The sequence below is a fragment of the Chiloscyllium plagiosum genome, unplaced genomic scaffold (assembly GCF_037043375.1).
Source record: "Chiloscyllium plagiosum isolate Xiang-an unplaced genomic scaffold, Cpla_swu_hap1 HiC_scaffold_18, whole genome shotgun sequence".
Lineage (NCBI taxonomy): Eukaryota > Metazoa > Chordata > Chondrichthyes > Orectolobiformes > Hemiscylliidae > Chiloscyllium > Chiloscyllium plagiosum.
The window spans coordinates 23,383,048-23,394,690 of record NW_028270156.1 but is presented as its reverse complement, the minus strand read 5'-3'; positions in this window follow the sequence as shown (position 1 = coordinate 23,394,690).

The following is an 11,643-nucleotide window of genomic DNA, read 5'->3' as shown; positions in this document are numbered from 1 at the left end:
CTAATCCCCTAATCATCTTGTACACCTCAATCAAGTCACCCCTAAACCTTCTTTTCTCTAATGAAAACAGCCCCAAGTGTCTCAGTCTTTCCTCATACGATCTTCCTTCCATACCAGGCAACATCCTGGTAAACCTCCTCTGCACCCGTTCCAGTGCCTCCACATCCTTCCTATAGTATGGCGACCAAAACTGCACACAATATTCCAGATGCGGCCGCACCAGAGTCTTATACAACTGCATCATGACCTCAGGACTCCGGAACTCAATTCCTCTACCAATAAAAGCCAGTACGCCATATGCCTTCCTCACCGCACTATTTACCTGGGTGGCAACTTTCAGAGATCTGTGTACATGGACACCAAGATCCCTCTGCTCATCCACACTACCAAGTATCCGACCATTAGCCCAGTACCCCATCTTTTTGGTATTATTCCCAAAGTGAATCACCTCTCACTTAGCTACATTGAATTCCATTTGCCACCTTTCTGCCCAGCTCTGCAGCTTCTCTATATCCTGCTGTAACCTGCCACATCCTTCCTCACTGTCAACAACTCCTCCGACTTTCGTATCATCCGCAAACTTGCTCACCCAACCTTCTAACCCCTCTTCCAGGTCATTTATAAAAATGACAAACAGCAATGGTCCCAAAACAGATCCTTGCGGAACACCGCTAGTGATGGCACTCCATGAAGAAACTTTGCCATCAACTACTACCCTCTGTCTTCTTCCATCCAGCCAATTCCTAATCCAAACCTCCAACTCACCCTCAATGCCATATCTCCGTATTTTCTGCAGTAGCCTACCATGGGGAACCTTATCAAACGCCTTACTAAAATCCATATATACCACATCTACCGCTTTCCCCTCATCAACCTCCTTCGTCACCTTTTCAAAGAATTCAATAAGGTTTGTGAGGCACGACCTGCCCTTCACAAAACCATGCTGACTATCCTTGATCACATTATTCCTATCCAGATGTGCATAAATCCTATCCCTTACAATTCTCTCTAAGACTTTGCCCACAACAGAAGTGAGACTCACCGGCCTATAGTTACTAGGGTTATCCCTACTCCCCTTTTTGAACAAGGGAACCACATTTGCTATCCTCCAGTCTTCTGGCACTACTCCTGTAGACAAAGAGGACATAAAAATCAAGGCCAATGGCTCTGCAATCTCCTCCCTTGCTTCCCAGAGAATCCTAGGATAAATGCCATCAGGCCCAGGGGACTTATCTATTTTCACCTTTTCCAGGATTTCCAACACCTCTTCTCTACATACCTCAAAGCCATCCATTCTACTTATTTGTGACTCAGTATTCACATCGACGACAATGCCCTGTTCCTGAGTAAATACTGAAGAAAAGTATTCATTCAGTGTCTCCCCAATCTCTTCCGCCTCCACACGCAACTTCCCACTACTATCCTTGACTGGACCTATTCCTACCCTAGTCATTCTTTTATTCCTAACATACCTATAGAAAGCCTTAGGGTTTTCCCTAATCCTACCGACTAAGGACCTTTCATGTCCCCTCCTTGCTGCTCTTAGCTCTCTCTTCAGGTCCTTCCTGGCTACCCTATGCCTCTCAATCGCCCCAATTGAACCTTCACGTCTCATCTTGAGATAGGCCGCCCTCTTCCATTTAACAAGGGATTCCAATTCCTTATTAAACCACGGCTCCCTCGCACGACCCTTTCCTCCCTGCCTGACAGGTACATAATTATCAAGGACACTCAATAGTTGCTCCTTGAACAAGCTCCACATATCATTTACACTCTTGCCTTGGAGTCTACTTTTCCAAGCCACACATCCTAAGTCATGCCTCACCGCATCATAATTTCTCTGACCCCAGCTATAACTCTTGCCCTGTAGTACACACTTATCCTGTCTATACCTTACATAAGCTTCCTTCTTTTCCTTATCCATATTGGCAATTCCTTTAGTCATCCAGCATTCTCTACACCTACCAGCCTTTCCTTTCACCCGTACAGGAATATACTTTCCCTGGATTCTCATTATCTCATTCCTGAAGGCTTCCCATTTTCCAGTCATCCCTTTACCTGCGAACATCTGCCCCCAATCAGCTTTTGTAAGTACTTGCCTAATACTGTCAAAATTGGCCTTTCTCCAATTTAGAACTTCAACTTTTATATCTGGTCTATCGTGTTCCATCACTATTTTAAATCTAATAGAATTATGGTTGCTGGCCCCAAAGTGCTCCCCCACTGACACCTTAGTCACCTGCCCTGCCGTGTTTCCCAAGAGTAGGTCAAGTTTTGCACCTTCTCTGGTAGGTACATCCACATACTGAATTGGAAAATTTTCCTGGACACACTTAACAAATTCCTCTCCATCTAAATCCTTAACACTATGGCAGTCCCAGTCTATGTTTGGAAAGTTAAAATCCCCTACCATAACCACCCTATTATTCTCCTTTCAAGTTTGTTTCTCAATTTCCCTCTGACTATTAGGGGGTCTATAAATACAATCCCAATAAGGTTATCATCCCTTTCTTATTTCTCAGTTCCACCCAATTAACTTCCCTGGATGTATTTCTGGGAATATCCTCCCTCCACACAGTTGTCATGGTATCCCTTATCAAAAATGCCAGTCCCCCTCCTCTCTTACCTCCCTTTCTATCCTTCCTGTAACATTTGTATCCTGGAACGTTAAGCTGCCAGTCCTGCCTATCCCTGAGTCGTGTTTCTGTAATTGCTATGATATCCCAGTCCCATGTTCCTAACCATGCCCTGAGTTCATTTGCCTTCCCTGTTAGCCCCCTTGCATTGAAATAAATGCAATTTAATTTATTTGTCCTCCCTTGTCCCTGCCTGCCCTGACTGTTTGACTCTCTTCTGTTCTCAATTGTACCAGTCTGATCTCTTTCCTCACTATCTCCTTGGGTCCCACCCCCCACCTTAATAGTTTAAATCCTCCCGGGCAGCTCTAGCAAATTTCCCTGCCAGTGTATTAGTCCCCTTCCAATTTAGGTGCAATCCGTCCTTGTACAGGTCACGTCTACCTCAAAAGAGATTCCAATGATCCAAAAATGTGAATTCTTCTCCCATACACCAGCTCCTCAACCATGCATTCATCTGCTCTTTCCTCCTATTCCTGCTCTCACTAGCTCATAGCACTGGACTATTCCAGATATTACCACTCTCAAGGATCTGTTTTTTAAATTCCTGCCTAACTCTCTCTAATCACTCTTCAGAATCTCAGCCTTTTCCCTTCCTATGTCGTTGGTTCCAATGTGGATAATGACGTCTTGCTGGCTTCTCTCCCCTTTGATAACATTCTGCACCCTCTCTGAGACATTCTTGATCCTGGCACCAGGGAAGCAACACACCATCCTGCTTTTTCCTGGCCACAGAAATGTCTGTCTATACCTCGAACTAGAGAATCCCCTAACACAATTGATCTCTTGGAAGCTGACATACTCCTCATTGCATTAGAGCCAGTCTCAATACCAGAAACTTGGCTGTTCGTGTTATGTTCCCCTGTGAATCGATCACCCCTGACATTTTCCAAAACAGCACATCTGTTTGAAATGGGTATAGCCACAGAATCTCCTGCATTAGGTGCCTCTCTTAGCTTTCCTGGAGTTAACCCATCTATGTGACTGTATTTAAGACTCCCCCCCCCCCCCCCCCCCTTCCCTTCCTGTAACTGCCATCCATCACATACTGTTGCTGTTGCAAATTCCTCATTGCTTCTAACTGTCTCTCCAACCGATCTATTCGATCTGATAAGATTCGCAACCAACAACATTTATGGCAGATATAATCCGCAGTAACCCTTAAACTCTCTTTAAACTCCCACATCAGACAAGTAGCACACATCACTCTATTAAAGGCCATTTTTGCTCCTTCACAATCTACAGACCCAGAAAATAACACCATCTTATTCCTCGACAAAACACTGCCCCAGGTTAAATTAATTTTTGCTACTGTGCATTTTGGTTGCCAGCGCTCAGAGCATAGTCCTTTAAGTAGTGGTGAAATAGATATTCCCAGTTATGAACATTTTCTTTTCTTTTTAGTTATGGGTTGTGGAGATTTAATCCTTAACTTCTTTTTGTAAGGCAATAGCACAAAAAAAAGTCTTGTCCAAAGGAGCACATACAAGCAGACAAGACAAACATGTCTGACCTTCCAGGCTGTAATTCGTACAAGGCAAAAGTTGGATAAACCTCTGGAAAAGCTTGTGAATCAATGACTGCAATTCCATGCGTTAACTTAATAGTATTCACTGTCTGTAAATCTGTTGTTGAAACAAAATTTTGTTCACTTTGCAGTACTGTGTGTTGGGCAGGAGAGGACATTTGGCTATTTTGTTCTTTGATCTAGAATTAGAGATTCTACCTCTAACCAGCTTTTGGGCATTTGGTTCAATCTAAGTTAATTGGTGGCTTCTTCTCTGGCCAGCTCAGTATCATGCCATTCTGCTTATCTGTCAAGTCAGTGAAAACTTGTTGTATAATTTCATGAAACACATGAAAATGGCTGGGGAGTTTGCAGTGTCGTGATATGACAAGGCATCGGGGTGGGAGCTAAATATACCAAGTAAAGTTATTGAAAAATGGTAGCAAAGGAGAAATCTCTTGAATCTTCAACAATGAAATTATTTCATAGACTGGATATATTGAAGTATAAGCTGGCCAGCAGAAGGGCAGGAATTGCTACCCAGTGTTCCTAGTTTGCGGATTGGAGATATTTTTTTGAAGACAGGTTGCAATTTTGTTTAGAGGCAATTAATTATGAGGAGAAGGCAGGCCAGCACCACGCTCTTGATTAGAACCTCAATACTGACTGCCTGGATGCTTAATGCCAAATCTTTTGCTCTGGCTCAAAAGTCATTCATTAGCCATTACTGTTTCCTATCCCAATTTTGTTTGTTGGTCCCACAGACATTGAATTAGACAGCACGGAAATAGACCTTTGGGTCCAACTCGTCTACACTGACCAGGTTTCCCCAAACTAAACTCGTGCTGTTTACATGTGTTTGGCCAATCCCCTTCTAAATCTTTCCTATTTTTTGTCCCTGTCCAAATATCTTTTAGATGTTGTAACTGTACCTGCGTCTACCACTTCTCTGGCAGCTCATTCCAGACATTAATCACCCGCTGTGTGAAAACATTGCCCCTTGGGTCCCTTTTAAATCTTTTTGCTCTCATCTTAAAAATATACTCTCAATTTTGAACTCTTCTATCTCAGGGAAAGATCTTTGTTATATCTATGCCACTCGTGATTTATAAATCTCTATAAGATATTCCTTGAAATCCTATACTCCAGTGAAAAATGTCCAGGCCCCTCAAACCCACCAGTCCCAGTGCCATCTCAAATTTTTCTGCACACACTCCAATTTAATAATATCCTTCCTATTGCAGGATAACCTCACCAACATCCTGCACAATTACAATAGGACAACCCAATTCCTCTAATCAATGGTCTGAGCAATAAAGCTTAAGTACCGAATGCTGCTTTCACCACCCTTTCAAAGATCCATGAACCTAAGGGCAGAGGCCTTTGTGTTCGAAAAGCACTCCCTCGGGCCGTACCATTAACTTTATTAAGTTCCATCCTTGGTTGTCTTACCAAAATGTAACACCTTGCATATATTCAAAATAAACTCTTAGTTGCCTCTGCAGTTAGTGGGATTTGAGCCCAAACCTCCTGGCTCAGAGGAAAGGATAATATGACTGTGCCACAGAAGCCTTTTTAATTGGAGGGAAGGTAGTCAATGAAGCAACTGAATGCTTGTGCTCAGGACACTACCCTTAGGTTCACATGGCTGGTTTCAAGTCTCAACTGCTTCAGAATTGTGTTATAGCATATCTGAAAATATCTGGCCTGAGGTTCTCCTGAAGTTAAGATGATTGGCCTCTTAAAAAGCACAAGCCTCCTCATTTGTATTTGGTATATCTGAGTTTTTGGTGTGAAGATAAACCTTTATTGGTGTTATTTCTAACCATACAATCATTACTGCAACCTCAAACCAGCTGGGCTTGACTTTCCAAGAACTTAAAAAATGACAATCACTGAGACTGGGAACAAGTTCTGTTCGGGCCAAATGCTCACCCATTTCTGAAGATGTCACTGTGAAATAAATCTCCTGCCCATTATGCTGTCAAACATCTGACTTCGGTCAATCAAGAGCTCTGTTCCTTTTCCAAAGTGCTCATGAAAACTCAGGTCAACATTCCTGTCAATCCTCTGGAATGTGAGCTGAAGTGAATACTATGCAGGCATTTGTAAGTCCTTAATGCAAAAGTACTTTTAGTAATGGAATGAAACAGCCCATGTAATTGTGTTGTGTGGTTGGAATTGGCTCATTCACAATGATTGAGATTCTTAAAGTTCCTGAATAAGCCAGGAAGTGTACGTTGTCATGCCTATGCCATGACTGATTTATTTCTCATTCAGAAATAACCATTGGTCATACTAATTCCAGCAACATGGATGTACAGGGCGACCTCTGTATATGCAAAATCGTTTTCCATGGTTTATCGCGGCCTGAACATATTGTAGGGAATCTTCCAGAGCCAGGGACCAGGAGATTGCCAGGAAGGTAAGTTTCCCATTTAAATAAATGGGTTCGCTTCTGTCTGTGGTTTCGGGCTTCCATGGTAGGTCTTGGAACATATCCCCTGTGGGTACGGTGGGGACTACTGTATGAGTCAGTAATGAGTGGCTGAGGTGAGCTCATTCTGAAACAGTGTGACTTCTGCAGAATTTCCTCCCTCCAAATCAAAATGGTGACACAATCATGCAATCTTAAATTTTTATCTATGCAGGAATCAAATCCTTGAAGCCTCATGCACATCCAATTGGAAGTTGTAATCAAACATCTATCTATTGTAATTGCATTAACCAGTATTCAGCACTAGCCTTGTATGCTATCGCATTTCGCTTATCTAAATACTTCGTTTTATGAGTGTTACTGTCTCTATCACCCTTTCAGACAGTGTTCCAAGTACCCACAAGCTTCTGGGTGCAAAAGCTTTTCCTTAAATCCCCTTTATACTTCCTACTCTTACCTTAAAACACTGCTCCCTGATTTTGACCACTCTACTAAGGGGAATACTTTGTCCTTTCCTACTTTGTGCATGCCCATCAGAACTTTGTGCACCTCAATCAAATCTTTTGTCCATCTTAGACAGATCTTGCTGCTGCCACCATCCCTCCCCAGCCTTCTATGCTCTCAGGAAAATATTTTCAGCCTATCTAGTCTCTCCTCATGGCTGAATCCCTCCAGTCCAGCTATCAACCTGATGAATCTCTTCTGCACCCTTTCTGGTGCAACCACTCTGTTCACATAATATGGTGACACAGTATTCCAGCTGGGAATGAACTTGGGTTGAATACGAAAGTTATATTTATCATATCCTCCTTGCTCTTGCATTCAATGCCTTGACTAAAAAAAGTAAGTAACCCATATGCCTCCTTAATAGCCTATCCTACCGATTTTGCTACCTGAAGAAGGGTTACACCCAAAATGTCAACTTCTCCATCTGCTGATGCTGCCTGGCTTGCTGTGTTCTTCCAGCCTCCTCCCTGCCTAATTCAAAGATCTATTAACATGCACACAAAAGTTCACCTAATCCTCTTTACACTTGGAACAGTAGGCCCCTAGGCAGTCATCCCGAGTCTTATTAGACCTCCCAAAATCTATCTCCTTACACTTGTCATGATTAAATTCAATTTGCCATTGGATGAACACATCTATATTGCTGTATAGCTTAAAGGCTTTTCTTCTCGTTATTGACCACACCCCTCATTGTCATGTCACATTCACACTTAATGATACCTCTTTTTCATTCATGCGTGAATCGTTAAGCATACAAGAAAAAGCAAGAGGAGCCAAAGGTATGGGCCACACCAAATACCCTCAAGATATGTTAAGAAAATAGCCTAGATACTAATTACTAAGGCATTCTTCTCCCAGGGACCGGGTGGTGAGGGAGTGGCGATGGAGGAGGCCCAGGACCTGCATGTCCTCGGCAGCGTGGGAGAGGGGAGTTGAACTGTTCAGCCCTGAGGGAAAGAACGCCTTATCTTCCACCTCGGGACCCTTCAACCCCAGGGCATCAATGTGGACCGCTCGTTTCCTCAATTCCCCTCCCCCACCTTACCCCAGTTCCAACCTTCCAGCTCAGCACTGCTCTCATGACCTGTCCTATCTGTCAATCTTCCTTCCCACCTGTCTGCTCCACCCTCCTCTCTGGCCTATCACCTTCATTCCCACCTACTGCACTCTCTCCTACCTTCTCCCCAACTCCACCCCCCTCCCTCCCAGCCTCATTCCTGATGAAGAGCTCAGGCCCGAAAAGTTGATTTTCCTGCTCCTCAGATGCTGTCTGTTTTTTCCAATCTCACTCTCTCACACGCGCACACACTTCTGATCTCCAGCATCTGCAGACCTCACTGTCTCCACACTTAATTTTTACACCGCAGTTAAAATACAGACAAAATAAAAATGAAAGAATTGTCTTAACTATTGAAATGTTTAACAAATGAATAGATTTATTGACTACTAGTAATTAACTGTTCCAATGTAGTAACATCCAATAAACACACCCTTGGCAAAGGCAAATTGCTGAAAATAAATTCTCACATGCATTTCCAGCAGCAGAAAGAGAATCTTAGATTTTAACTGTAACAGAGAGGGATGAGAGCTTCACTTCAAGCTTTAAAACCCCAGCAACAGCAGAAAACTAAAACTAAACATCCTTGTTCCGTCGGAGCTTGACCTCACCCATTCAGGTTGCTTCTATTTTTCCAACTTTTGTAAATAAATACCCAAAGCCTAACAAGTTGTTTACTTTATTCGCTTTGAGCAGACTGGGTACCTCTGTCTCAATCTTCCTTCATTTTAAAAAAAGGACAATATATCATGGCTTTAAGAGGTGTATTGTCTCTCATAGCACCAATTCCTGTATATGCCGTTGTATGCAGACTTAGTCACAAAAACACCCTTCACCATCGCCCTATTTATTGCCATGAAAGTCCCTTTTGAATCAGATCTCCATACTGAATAAGAATTACTATTTACCACTGGTAATTAGACACTCCAGCTGCAAGTAAACAATTCAAAAGCCATTAGCCTATAATTCTACTAACTGAAGTTCTAATCCATTTATAAACTACCATTACACACTCAGACAGGATAAATAGTTTACTGGGCAGAGGGAAATTTTGTTCATTACCTTTTAATAATGATCTAAATGACACGGACTCACTGGGGTAGTGTTGGAAATTGAGCCCTACTATTCCGGTAGCTGCCGCGCAAGTTACAAGTTTGCCAATTTAGCTGACTTTTGGACTAAGGTTGACGGAAAGTATGCACCAGGTTTTTGTCGAGAACAAAACTAGATTTTTTTTTTCACAAGTAATTAGGCTCTAGCTGCAGATAAACAGTTATAAACCATTGGCATATAACTCATTAAAAGTCAAATCCATTTCTAAATTCCCGTGACACACTCTTGACAGAGAGACAGAGTAAATATATTATTGGGCAGTGACACATTGCAACAACTATAAAGGCAAGATAAATTGGCTTTCTTCAGGTTTTCATTGAATTTTGACTGTAGACGTTGGAGACACTGATGGGGACAAACTGAACAGCTTTTGACTCCAAGCAATTCAGTTATTTGAAGCAATCACATAGTTATTGGCAAGCAAAGGTCTCTTGTCATCAGTTTGTCTGTACTCAACTGATTAATCAGAACATTAATTCCCATCTCTTAATTATTTCAATTAGACATTTAAACTCTCACTACCTCACCGCTTCTGTCAGTGTGAGCTGTGGCTGCTTCCTTGTTGCTGTTGTTTCTTTTGGGATGTACTCTTGTGCATTGGATTGAATTGTTGTAATTATCAATTAGGATTTCCACTTTAAAGAAATCAGCCTGATATTTTAATTGATGTATAAATGACTGGGTGAAGGAGGAGAGGGAAAAGCCAAAATAGCACTGACAAGGCTAAACGTTTCTCAAGAGATCCGAAATTCAGAACTCCACCTACTTTTGTCTTTCTGATGAAGGGTCACCCCACCCAAAATATTAACTTGGTCTTTTTTATCCACAGATGCTTCCAGACCTGCTGAGTTTTACCATCATTTTCTGTTTTCATTTAATTTCAAATTCCTGCAGTTGTTTGGTTTTTTTTATCAAATGATCCCTGTGCAAAAATGAGCATGAATGACCCATTCTAGTTAGTTGTCAAATCATTTGCTTACTCTGTTTTTGCATGAGTGAACTGCTATTTGATTGACATAAGAGGATTTGTAAAGGCAAGTTGCTGCTAAGTCTAACTGGTGGAATTTGTAATTACAATAAAGATAATGTATGTTTTGCATTTTGTTCATTTACCCTGATGTTGTGAACTTCATTGCTGGACTTTTCAGAATGTTTGTTTGTAACCCACACGATTTCATCAAGTAGCCCAAAATGCAATTGTGAATCAAAATGCAATTGTGATTTTTTTGTTCATGGGTTGGTTCTTGAATGAGGGTTTCGAAGCAGTTCTGTGCCTCGAATAAAATCCTCAATTAGCAGGACTGCAATATAAAATGCAAGTCATTTGGGACTTAAGATTTGCGTGGTGGAACTACCCCTGATTTCTGACTTAACGCCAAATTAATCCGGCTGTGACAGCAACTGAAATTTTCTGTTAATGGAAAATTTAACTGCAAAAGCTGTTTCAATCTGACAGAAGTTAAGAATATGGTGTATCTGACTGGTCCTGATAACATGCATGGAAAGTAGAATCTTACTGACAGTCAAGACCCATTCCCAGAATTGAATAATTTACATTCATTGTGTCATGGGCAGATGGCATGATGAGCAATCCCAAAGAAATTAATACTTTTCATGTGTAAGTTGTATTTTTTTGAAAAAAATGTACAAACTTGCTGGATTCTAAAATGGCTGATTGGATTATTGTATTTCCAGAAGCTTCTGATCTGTCTGCTATGTTTAGACATTCTCACTGAAGCTGACTTGGAGATAGGGAATCTGCCATGAAACAGTTCTGTACAAAAGAGAGTCATCAAAACCCATCATGCCAAAAGGAATGCTAATACTTTGACAATTACCTTGCCAAGTCCTAATGAAAAATTTAATGGGGCTGGTAAAGTTATTTTGAATTTAGTGTCAGAGTAATTAGTCCACTGAGAGACCATCAGCACCTGAAGTGCCTTTCCTTGTCACCTGCAGAAGCCTGAAGCCAAATTTGTCACGACATGTAGTGTTCTTTTGTACATGTTTGTTTGTTTTCTCTTTATTTTCGGTCTTAGGAACTGTCGGTTTGCCAGAATGGATATCATTGACAATCATTTGCTTGTGTTGAAGCAAGCGATTTGTAATGAACTTTCTGGTTCTGTTGGTCATATGTCATTGACCTGAACTGGTTGTTGTATACTGTTCTGGCATTCCAAGTCAGTTGCTATGTGGACTCAAGGGAAAGCAGGACAGGCTTCAGTTGGCAGTCTGTTCGGATGCTCCATGTCTGTCTCCCAAGTTGCTGGATCGAAAGAAGCATACAGTTGCCTGCAAGGATGAAATTGCTAGGCATAACTTGGGTCTGAAAGTGTTAATGGACCTGGGTGCTGAGAAAAGTGCATCATTTACGCAAGCATTTTAA